We start from the raw sequence: 12079 nt of genomic DNA on the forward strand, positions 1-12079 counted from the left end.
TTATTGTGTAGGCATCGAATTGTGCCTTTTGTAAGCTGCCCTGAGTCCCCCCTCGGGGGTTGAGAAGGGCGGGGTAGAAATATGCGAAATAAAAATAAATAATAGGTGATCCATTAACGTTTGCATTACTGCTTTAGTTGCCAACAAGGTGACGGGTTGGGACTGCTTACCTTTCCTGGGATGGCTCAGAACAGGCTTCTAATTGGCTACAACTGTTTACTTTTTAATAGTGTCAATGTTTAATTTTACTGTATGTGTTTTTTGGCTTTAAATTATATCCTGTGTTGCTTTTATTGTTAGCAGAAAGCAGGCTAGATGAGATGATGATGATGACGATGATGATGAGATAACTCTGTAAATTGCAAGGCTGGGCCTTCTGTGCCTTCTGAAACTCTTTGGCCTTCACCGACCCTTGCGACCATTCCCTTTGACCCCTGGCATTGTCTGATTGGGCACGGAGGGTCCGCGATGCCTGGCCTCGCAGAGAAGAGGCACCAGAGCAGGGCAAAGGGACTGGGAGGAGGCACGCAGGGGGACAAGGAGGGCCAAAGGGGGATTTGAACCCTCTGCCATCTGTAGAGTTGCCTACAAATTTAAAACAACCAAGCCCCCCAAAATATATTGGTCAAAAGGGTTCCGGTTAAGATGGCGGCATGCTAACAGCTAACCTTCCGTCTGGGTAAGGAGATAATTCCTAATCCGAGCTAAATCGGAACCATCCACCCCCATTCCGACCTTCCTTTATCGGTTCCTTGACCGGCATCTCCTCAGGACCCCGAAGGGAGCCTCGGGGGGTTGACTGGGAGGAAACCAGGGAGAAAGGAAAAATAGGAGGGGAGAGGAAGGAGGTAGAGCGAAGGCCACCACCACCATCACGGCCTGAGCACGCTCCCTCCCAGCCTGCTTGCTCGGACTTGTTCGGACCTACCCAATTTGCCAACTTGCCATCCCGCTGCTGTGGCTACCGGAGGGAGACTGGAACGGCCGTCCCTTGGAGCTCGGCGAACTGCGGCTTTGTTGCTGTTGTTCCTGATCCGATTGTGGCCTGAATCGGCCGGAAGCGGGCCGTTGGGTTACTGGAGCCAGAGAGGATAGCCGTGGTTACTATCGTGCTTGCCAGTCTGCTCTGCTGCGGTTCCGGCTTGCAGGCTGCTGGCCTGCCGGAGCCGGCGAACTGCTGAGTTTGCCATCTTATATCCCAGCGCGACTCCTGTTGCGATTCCTCCGCGGCCGGGCTGGGTCCCCCCGCGCATCCTGTGCTGTGATTCCTCCGCGTCCCCAATTGGTGCTGCTTCCGCGGTTCCACTCCTGGTGGAGGCCCTGGGGGCGGCCTGGCTGGGTTTCGAGCGAGCCCGACTGAGAGAGCCTGACCAACTGTAGCTCAGCGTCTTCCCCGTGATTCCACACTTCGGCTGCAATCTTCCACCAACAATGCTATCACCTTACGGCTGCTAGTCCGTCTCCTGGTTGGCTGGAATTCTACATAGCTGCTGTTTCAGGATTTGTCATCGGCCGCCATTATCGAAACGCCATCCACCGCGTTATTGCCTCCATTTCGGAATAAAAACTATCTCACTATCAGATCCTGCGGCCATTTTGGCAATCCATATCCGGCATTCCATTGCAAGGTCCTTTAGTCCTTGTAACTGCAGGAATCCCACAAGACTTACATCTGTCTGACCCTGAAGTCGATGTTTTGGGGGGAGGGGGACTAATTGGGTACAATATCTACCAATAAGACTGAGAACTTAAATGAGCAAAATTTGCACGTTTATTGCACTGTTAGTACTGTTATCTTGGGCCAACGCTGCTAATTGTTCCGACAGCCAGCACTTTAATCTTCTGAGTAATAATTTGCACTTTAATTTCCTTGCACTTTAACCATCAACCCCTCCATTACAGCACTTTATTTATTGATATAGTCATCCTATAATTTGATATTTCCCATTGCAGTTTAATAACTCTTAACAACTAGCACTTTAATACCTGCTGGCACTTTGAATTCCAGTGACACTGTACCAACGCTGTCCACCCATGCCGGTTCTTATCCCCTGGTATCTATTAATTGTATTGTTGGTAGATTGGGAAGGGGATAAGGGGTGTAGTGGTTGGGAAGATCCTAGAAATAACAAAGCAGGAGTGGGAAATGATTGGAGGGGGGTTCTATGGCATGTGGGAAAATCAAAAGAGCAAATAACCTGGAATGAACCATGGGATGTTGCTATGAAAGTGAAGTGCAATATGAAAGAAGAGGGTTATCCCGTCAGCCGAGGGGTCCCCATAGAAACTATAATGGGGAGAGGGAGATGCAGGAAAGGGAGACCATCAATTCGGCTTAGGAATAGCGAAAATCTAACAACTCTAATTTGGCCTAGGGATAGAAGAAGAAATTTAACAACTTCTAATCGGTCTCTTGACATGGTAAGCTGGTGTACCCAGGATGGCGGTCCCTCTGGATTGAAGATGGTGCTGTTGAACGCCAGATCTGTCAACGGTAAAACATCCATTATCCAAGACTTAATCCTGGAGGAACGGGCAGATCTGGCGTGCATCATGGAGACCTGGCTGGACGAAGCTGGAGGGGTAAATTTGACCCAGCTTTGTCCACCAGGTTTTTCCGTGCAGCACCAATCGAGATCCGGAGGGCGGGGAGGCGGAGTTGCAGTAGTCTATAGAAATACAATCCCCCTGACCAGAGGCCCCATCCCGCAGTCAACTAATTTTGAATGTGTCCACCTGAGGGTGGGTGACCGGGACAGAATAGGGATTCTGTTAGTGTACCGCCCACCTCGCTGCTCTACAGTCTCCCTACCTGAGCTAGCGGGGGTAGTCTCGGACCTGGCATTGGAGTCCCAGCGGCTGCTTGTGCCCACCCCCGGGTCCCTCTGCGCTCCCTTCTTCCCTCTTCTTCCGGGGGACGGATCCAGCCCACCAATCCCTGCCATTCCTTCGTTCATCAGAGGCAGAGAGGGGTCCCTGCCCCACACTCACATTGAGGCATCAACACAGGAAGGGAGCAGAGTTCTGGGAAATGTAGTTTAGGGTGAAGCCTTTTGCATTCTCTGCCACAAACTACATTTCCCAGAATTCCCCTGACTGCCTTGTGCCGCCTCCTACTCCTCCCTAAAAGTCGTGCTGGGGGAAAACCCGTGTTCGTCCTCTAAAGGGATTGAGAGATAGAAAGGGACTGTAGGAGGTTGAATCAACTCTGTGAGGAAAGCCAAGCTGAGAGAGGCAGGAACTCCAAAGTTTACCCAACAGGTTTTCTATTATTGCTGCTGCTGTTATTGTTGTTTCAAAGACTGAATGAGTCTCCTTCAGGGTGAGAAGGCGGGCTATAAATGTCATAAATATATGAATGGGCATCTGTTGGGGTGGTTTGAGTGTGCTTTTCCTTCGTGGCAGAAGGGGGCTGGACTGGATGGCCTCTGGGGTCTTCCAATGACATAGTATTGTTAAGTTTATGTTGGTTAAAATTCCCCAAAATCAGTGAATGCCTTGAACGTTCTGAAACTTGGGGGGGGGGGGGCTAACAGTGGTCAACGTGCTCTCCCATTGTAGCAAGTTTCATCCCGACAGCTCAAAAAACGAGGGAGAAAGGGGCCCCGGAAGCTCCTCCCCCTTGCGCAATTCCATAACGAGAACATGACTTAGTCAGAACGCAGCCCGGCTTGACCCCACGTGTGGCACCAGTTCTGCAAGTCACGTGGCCTTCCTCAGAGCATCCAATTTGGCAAACAATACTGATGTATGGATGTCTAATTAGAAGCAATCGATATTCAAAGACCTCAACTTGGACTTCCAGTTTAGGAATGGCGGGAGACTGAATGATGAAAAGCTCTGTCCGTAGTCGCTAGCAAGATTAGTGCCTCCAACGAGCTCAGAATGAGGGCAGGACTTCACCTGGCTACACATAAATAAGCCAAGGAGAAGTGCAGACCTTTGCAAACTGGGCAACAGTGGTGTCCATGGGGGAAACCGTGATGTTTTGAGGGTCTCCTGGGGGATTGCAGCTCACTAGATCAGTGGTTCTCCACCTGTGTCCCTCCAGGTGTCTTGGCCTACAACTCCCAGAAATCCCAGCCACTTGACCAGCTGTTAAGATTTCTGGGCGTGGAAGGCCAAAACATCTGGGGACCCCCAGGTTGAGAACCACTGCCCTAGATGCATTGCCAAACATAGGAGCTTGTTTGCAAAAAAAATTATTTGAAAACTTACTGAAATATGACATCGATTCAATAAAACCATAACCAAGCCAAGGTTCAGTTGAAACCGCCTAAAATGGAGAAAGGAAAACAACATAAGAAGATATTGGCTGAACGTACAGAAGTTATGAAACCACTGGAAATTCTTAATTTATTTGCTATTTATTTATTTACTATACTTCTATACTGCCTTTCTAAGGCTTATTGCCGACTTAATGGATTAATCCAACAGGTTGAGAACCACTTCCCTAGATGCATTGCCAAATAGAGGAGCTTGTTTGCAAAAGACATTTGTTTGAAAACTTACCAAAATATGACATCGATTGGATAAAAGCGCTTAAAGAAGAAATCCAGCGTTCAGTCGAAACCTCCTAAAATGGAGAAAGGAAAACAACATAAGAAGATATTGGCTAAATATACAGAAGTGATGAAACCACTGGAAATTCTCAATGTATTAATAAGTAGTGCCACCGATAAGCTGGATCAACGAAATGCCATTTTGAAGAGATCTCTATTGGCCCCCAAAGAAGGGCAATGGAAACTGGGAAAGCAGGATGAGAAGGGGGGGGGGGGGCAAACAAGAAGGAGAAATGGAAGGAGAAAGGGAAGGTAAAGAAAGGGCCACGAAGAAGGAATCCAGAGGGAACCAGGACGGAATGGACGCCAGGCAGAAGTCCAGCTGGAACAAGAGAGGCCTCCAGTCAAGGCGCGAGAGGCCTGCCATTTCCGTCCTGAAAGAGGGGACCGGTCAGTCCAGTCAGGGGAATCTCTCTCTCAGCTCTGGGCTTCTCACTCACCAGCCTGAGAGAGGTCGGGAAAAGGACCAGATCTGTTTGGATGAGGGGAAGGTTGAGCTGGAATCACTCCTTCCACTGACCAAGGACCAAAACTGCTTAGAGCTCTTTGTTGTTGTTGTTGTTGTTGCATTTCTACCCTGCTGTGTCTTCCCAAAGGGACTCAAAGCGGCTTGACATGAAAGCATTAGTATGCAATTTAAGATACAGAAATATACAAACATCAAAACAGACACAAAGAGCACTAAAAAAATCCACAGGTAACATCCATCAAAAATATTCAAACACCACAACACCCCCCGACTTGATCTTCAAAACCTCCCTCTTCAAAAGCCTGTCTGAATGAAAAGGTTTTAGCCAGAAGGACAACATGGAGGGGGGGGAGGGAGGGAGGGGGCCGTTCTGGCTTCCCAGGGCAGAGAAGTCGAGCTGCGTGTCTCAGGCAACGTCCACACGCCCTGTCTCTCAGGATCTCATCCCGGGTTATTTGGCTGCGCAGACTCACAGAATCCAGTTCAAGGCAGAGGATGTGGGGCCAGATCCTGGGAGAGAGGGAAGTGCGGATCCAGGCTGAGTCTTCATTATTCCAAGCTGGGCAAAGCCAGTCCCGTGAGCCTCGGTTCCAGCGACATGGCTCCCAATGGTTTCCTTGAAGAGTGTGGAAGGCCAGCCTCTCCCTGTCTCCTCTCTGTGGGCACACCAGGCGGGTCTCACTCTTCGCCCTGGCCCCCTAATTGGGGGAAGGGGCTCCCTCTCAACCGGTCTCCCTCCTTGGGTCCACTCCTCCCTTGCTGCCCATCCTTGAAGGGTCTGCTTTGGGCAGGGAGGGAAGGAGGGGAGGGGAGGGGGGTTGCAGGGGGGAGGAATGAAGGGCTGCTGAGTGCCTGCCTGAGGGAGGGAGGGAGGGGTCCCCTTCGGCAGTGCCCTCTGGCCCCCATGATCACCGCGGGGCACCAACCGCTGCTCTGGGCCAGAGTGAAGAGAGGGGGGGCCGGAAGACAGCTCCACCTTGTCTCCTGTGGTGTGCGAATAATATAACATAATATATTGTGTATACATATAATATTTATAACATGATAACGTCATACAATATAATCCTAATGACATATTATAAATATATATTTTGGCCTTCAACTCGCAGAACTCCTAACAGCTGGGATTTCTGGGAATTGTAGGCCAAAAACATCTGGGGAGCCCAGGTTGAGAACCACTGGTGTAATACAATATAATCCTCATAATAATCATAAGATAATTATAAATATATATTTTATAGGACATGTAATATTACTAATAATATTACAATACAATGGTAGAGTACAATAGAGTAATATATAATACTGATATTGTACTATATGAATAATATAATATCATGTAATATATTGTGTATACATCTAATATTTATAATATCATAATGTAATACAATATAATCCTAATAATATAATGTAATGCATTGTGTATACATATATACATGTAATATTACTAATGATATTACAATACAATGGCATAATACAATATAGTAATATATAATATTGATCTTGTACTATGCGAATATTATAATGTAATATAATATAATATAACTGGTGCTTGGCCGCTGTGACGGTCTGGATGAGGGCGAACAAATTGAAATTGAATCCAGACAAGACAGAGGCACTCCTGGTTAGTCGCAAGGCCGAACAGGGTATAGGGTTACAGCCTGTGTTGGACGGGGAGACACTCCCCCTGGAGACGCAGGTTCGCAGCTTGGGTGTGATCCTGGATTCATCGCTGAGCCTGGAAGCCCAGGTTTCGGCGGTGACCAGGGGAGCATTTGCACAGCTAAAGCTTGTGCGCCAGCTGCGCCCGTACCTTGGGAAGTCTGACTTGGCCACGGTAGTCCACGCGCTGGTTACATCCCGCATAGATTACTGCAACGCGCTCTACGGGGGTTGCCTTTGAAGACGGCTCGGAAGCTCCAACTAGTCCAACGCTCGGCAGCCATGATACTAACAGGAGCGGAGCGCAGGGAGCATACCACCCCCCTGTTGCGCCAACTCCACTGGCTACCGATCTGTTACCGGGCTGAATTCAAAGTGCTGGCGTTTGCCTTTAAAGCCCTAAACGGTTCCGGCCCAAGCTACCTATCTGACCGCATCTCTGCCTATGAACCCACCAGGACTTTGAGATCTTCCGGGGAGACCCTGCTCTCGATCCTGCCTGCTTCTCAAGCTTGGCTGGCGGGGACGAGAGATAGGGCCTTCTCGGTGGTGGCTCCTCGGCTGTGGAACGCTCTTCCTACGGACATTAGACTAGCACCATCTCTCATGGTATTCCACAAAAAGGTGAAGACCTGGATGTTTGTGCCGGCGTTTGAGTAATTTAGTGCAATCTGGTAATGGAACATAGGAATGGAACAATGGACGAGGAACCTGGACTACGCTTGGATGATGAGAAGATTGGGTACGGTGGTTTTTTGTCGTAATTGTGCATTGTAATTGCTTATTGGTAATTTATGGATAATGTGTTAAGTCAATTGTTCTATGTTGTATGGAACCACTGCTGTTTCTACTATTTTTACTGTTTGTGAACCGCCGTGAGTCGCCTTCGGGCTTGAGATACAGCCGTATAGAAGCAAAGTTAATAAATAAATAAATAATATATTGTGTATACATATAATATTTATAATGTTATAACGTAATACAATAGAATCCTAATAATCATAAGATATTCTAAATATATATTTTTATATGACATGTGATATTACTAATAATATTACAATACAATTGTATAGTACAATAGAATCATATACAATACTGATACTATACTATGCGCATAATATAATACATTGTGTGTAAATGCCTCTTGTGAGCCGCTCTGAGTCATAGAATCCTAGAATCCTAGAAGAGTTGGAAGAGACCTCCTGGGCCATCATCCAGTCCAACCCCATTCTGCTAAGAAGCAGGAATATTGCATTCAAAGCACCCCTGACAGATGGCCATCCAGCTTCTGCTTAAAAGCTTAAATGAGTCCTTCGGGGTGAGAAGGGCGGCATGGAGATGTCGTAAATGAATAAATGGTGAGACATAGAGTTGGAAGAGACTCCAAAGATTCCCCAGGAAGGAGGAGGACACAGCACAAGCCCTCCCGGCAGATGCCCACCCGGCCTCTGCTGAGAGACCTCCCGAGAAGGAGGAGGCCCCCCCTCCCCCCGCTGGACCCAGCCCAGGAAAGCCTCCCCAGTGTCCAGGGTGGTCAGGGCAGGGGAGAGGCGAGCGGGACCCTCGAGGCCATCCATTCCCACCCCCTTCTGCCAAGCAGGAAGGCACCACCCGATCCCTCCTTGCAGATGGCCATCCATCCAGCCTCCGATTGAAACCTATAGAGAAGGAAGGAAGGGAGCTCCTCCGAACTCCAGGCAGTCTGGGGGGGGGGGTCCCCCAAAGGCCATCCAGCCTGACCCCACCAGGCACAGAGAGAGAAGGGCGGATGACCAATGTGGTAAACAAAGAGAGAGAGAGAAGGATGGCCCGCTCTGGAGTGGGGGAGGCGAGGCTCCCTTGCCACAGGAGGGCCCAGCCGGAGTAGGCCTCTCTCTCTCGCCTGGGTTTCCTCCTCCTCCTCCTCCTCCTCCTCGGGGGGGGGGGGGGCAGCCTGGAAGGAAGGAAGGAAGGAAGGAAGGAAGGAAGGAAGGAAGGAAGGAAGGAAGGAAGGGGATGTAGGCAGGGAGCAAGCCAGGGAGAGGCGGGCTGAGAAGAGGCCGAGAAAGCGGCACAGGAGGAGGACGAGGAGGAGGGGGGGGGGAGAGGAGGCCGCCCCCAAGAAGGCCCCGCCAAGGGCCCAGGCCTGCGCCACTTGCACTCACTCACTCACCGCCACTGGAAGGGGGCTCCTCCTCCTCACGGGGGAAGGCCGAGCCCGAGCCTCCCCCGCCCCTCTAGGACACGGAGCCCGGCCCCTCTCGCTGCGCTTCCGCCAAGACCAGACATGGCGGCGGCGGGCTGTGTGCCCAGAGAGGGGCGGGGCTTCTTGGCGGCGCTGGCCAGTCAGGAGCAAGAGCGCCTCCTTCCTTCTCCGCCAAAGGCTCAGCACCCGCCAATAGGAATTCGTCTCCCTTTGCGCGTCACCGGTCTCCGGGCAGAAACTCCCCCAAAGGCTTTCCTCCGCCCGCCCTTCCTTCCTTCCTTCCTTCCTTCTTCTGCCACTCCGAGAGAGAGGGAGGGCCCTCCTTACTTCCCTTCTCGGGATCCGCCAATGGGAATGGGCCTCCGCTCCCCGCGTCATCAGTCTCCAGGCAGACCCGGCCTCCCGGGCTGATGCTCCCTCTGGTGCCTGCTGCTGCTGCCCATTCCTGCCTTTCAGAGGGGGGGGGGAGGGGGGCCAGCCAGACTGGGAGATGGGCCACAGCCTCACCCAAGGACTACCCGACCCATCCTCAAGCCTGGCCTTCCCTCCCTCCCTCCCTCCCTGCCTGCTGGGTTGGGCTCCTGTCCTCCTCCCCTGCAGTGTCTCTCTCTCTCTCTCTCTCTCTCTCTGTTTCGGAAATATTATACATTCACTAGGTAGACTTCATGTCAAAAATGCAAGCCAAGCTCTGGAAAGGGTCAAGATAAGCAGGTGTGCCTGTAGCTCAGCAGGCCTCAGTGAGAGAAGGCCTCAGTGAGAGAAGGCCTCAGGGAGAGAAGGCTTCAGCGTGAGAAGGCCTCAGTAAGAGAAGGCCTCAGGGAGAGAAGGCCTCAGGGAGAGAAGGCTTCAGCGTGAGAAGGCCTCAGTAAGAGAAGGCCTCACGGAGAGAAGGCCTCAGTGAGAGAAGCCCTCAATGAGAGAAGGCCTCAGCGTGAGAAGGCCTCAATGAGAGAAGGCCTCAGTGTGAGAAAGCCTCAGGGAGAGAAGGCCTCAGGGAGAGAAGGCCTCAGTGTGAGAAGGCCCCAGTGTGAGAAGACCTCACTGAGAGAAGGCCTCAGTGTGAGAAGGCCTCAGTGAGAGAAGGTCTCAGTGAGAGAAGGCCTCAGTGTGAGAAGGTCTCAGTGTGAGAAGGCCTCAGTGTGAGAAGGCCTCAGTGAGAGAAGGCCTCAGTGTGAGAAGGCCTCAGTGTGAGAAGGCCTCAGTGTGAGAAGGCCTCAGTGTGAGAAGGCCTCAGGGAGAGAAGGCCTCAGGGAGAGAAGGCCTCAGGGAGAGAAGGCCTCAGGGAGAGAAGGCCTCAGTGAGAGAAGGCCTCAGTGTGAGAAAGCCTCAGTAAGAGAAGCCCCAGGTTGGGCACCACAATTTACTCAGGTGTCAATCTACTGTGTGAAGCTCCTGTGTCAGTTTGGTGCGAGAGGAGGAAGCGGCTCTGTGAGGGCAAAGCTGTTTATCTGCATGAGGAAGAAGCCCAGGAATAAATAGCCTGTTAGACCAGGAAGGAAGGAAGGAAGGAAGGAAGGAAGGAAGGAAGGGGAAGGCCTCTGAGGGTGGGAGGAAAGGGAAGCCAATGGAAAGGGTCCCAAGGTCATACTCCTGAAGGTGGGAAAGGCTGAGGCCCGCCTCCCTCAGAAGCAGGACAAGAGGAAGTCTGTGTGGAGGGGAGAGGGAGGGGGCAGGGCCCACCCCCCAATATTCCCAAGGGGAGAAGGTGGAGGGAAAGCCCCTTCCCCATGAGATATCTCAAACTGAACTGACTCCACTCTCCCACCTCCATCACTAAGACCATCCTCTGATCATAAACCAGTCTTGGCTATGGAACACCTTCTCATCCAATGCCTACTAAAGGCAACCCACACGCCTGGCCCCCTTCCCTCCCTCCCTCCCTCCCTCCCTCCTGGGTTGGGCTTCTGTTCTGCTCCCAATTCAGTCTCACTCTCTCTCCCCCCCTCCCCCTCCCCAATTCTGCCAGGGTCAGACCGCTTTACCTGGAATCCCACCACTGTGTCCACTTCTGGGCACCACAGTTGAAGGGAGATGTTGCCTCTAAGATGGAAAGTGTCCAGAGGAAGAGGGCGACTCAAAGGATCAAGGGTCTGGGGAACAAGCCCCATGAGGAGCGGCTGAAAGAGCTGGGCATGTTTAGCCTGAAGAAGAGAAGGCGGAGAGGAGACAGGATGAGGGCCAGGGATAATTATGTGAGAGGAACTCACAGGGAGGAGGGAGGGAGTAAGCTTCCTTTCTGCTGCCCTGGAGACTAGGACGCAATGGAACGATGGCTTCAAACTACAAGAGAGGAAATTCCATCAGCAACATGTGAAAAAGATCTCGGAGTCTGAGTGCACAACAAGCTGAACATGAGGCAACGGTGTGATGCGCCAACAGCAAAAACAGCCAGGGGACTTTGGGCTGTATGGCGTATATAGGGTCTAGATCAGCAGTTCTTAAAGGGTGCTCTGTGGCTCTTAAAGGGGGCAAAATGGATCCATGGGTTCAAATTCCGTTGGTTGCTTGAGCGTCCCTGTTGCAGGTAAGCTGAGAGTCTCCTGCATGGAGAGGGACTGTGGTGCCGCTGGCTGGGAGTCAGCTGCATTGAAGATCACTACTGACCAAAAGGTCATGAATCCTAGAATCAAAGAGTTGGGAGAGACCTCCTGGGCCATCATCCAGTCCAACCCCATTCTGCCAAGGAGCAGGAATATTGCATTAAAATCACCCCTGACAGATGGCCATCCACCTGCTGTTTAAAAGCTTCCAAAGAAGGAGGTCAAAGCCAGCCCAGGTCGGAATGAGCTCCCGACCAAAATTGTGTAGCTTGTTGTTGACCTTTGCAGCCCCAAAAAAAACAGTTGCATCTAGGCAAGAGCCTAGAGAGATTGGGGGGGGGGGGTGTCCTCTCTCTGGGTGACCTCAAAAAGAGGCTGGAGGGCAACCCATGGAGAATACTGTGTCTGGTGGTGCCGCTTGAAGCAGAATGGGGCTGGACTCCATGACCCAATGGATCAGTGGTTTATTGGCTAAAGGACACACATCTCCTCCTCGCATTGCTTATGTGCTGATGGGCGAATCATCATCAGACCGTGTAGGAATAAACAACCCATGAACCCCCAACAGACTCTCCTGGACTCCCGGGAGGAGCAGACTCCACCACTGAACAGCTCTTCTTCCCATCAGGACAGTCTTTCTCTTGTTTAGGTGAGGCCTGCA

At 51.2% G+C, this 12079-nt stretch overlaps 1 protein-coding gene across 19 annotated transcripts in view; it reads right to left on the reverse strand.

Annotated features, from left to right (window-relative positions):
• Positions 1-12079, reverse strand: part of LOC132764002 (zinc finger protein 214-like) — a 353977-nt gene that overhangs the window by 132193 nt on the left and 209705 nt on the right. For 6 of the 19 annotated variants that reach the window (XR_010909362.1, XR_010909356.1, XR_010909359.1 and 3 more), the window contains 2 exons: positions 4513-4576; positions 4219-4276 (listed from right to left, as the gene is read on the reverse strand). The exons of 7 other annotated variants lie outside the window; for them this stretch is intronic. The gene's annotated coding sequence lies outside the window, so the exon portion shown is untranslated. The remainder of the gene's footprint in view (positions 1-4218; positions 4277-4512; positions 4577-12079) is intronic. 6 more of the 19 variants (XR_010909361.1, XR_010909360.1, XR_010909365.1 and 3 more) reach the window with 1 other exon arrangement.

Source organism: Anolis sagrei, chromosome 2, assembly GCF_037176765.1.
Source record: "Anolis sagrei isolate rAnoSag1 chromosome 2, rAnoSag1.mat, whole genome shotgun sequence".
Taxonomy (NCBI): Eukaryota; Metazoa; Chordata; class Lepidosauria; order Squamata; family Dactyloidae; genus Anolis; species Anolis sagrei.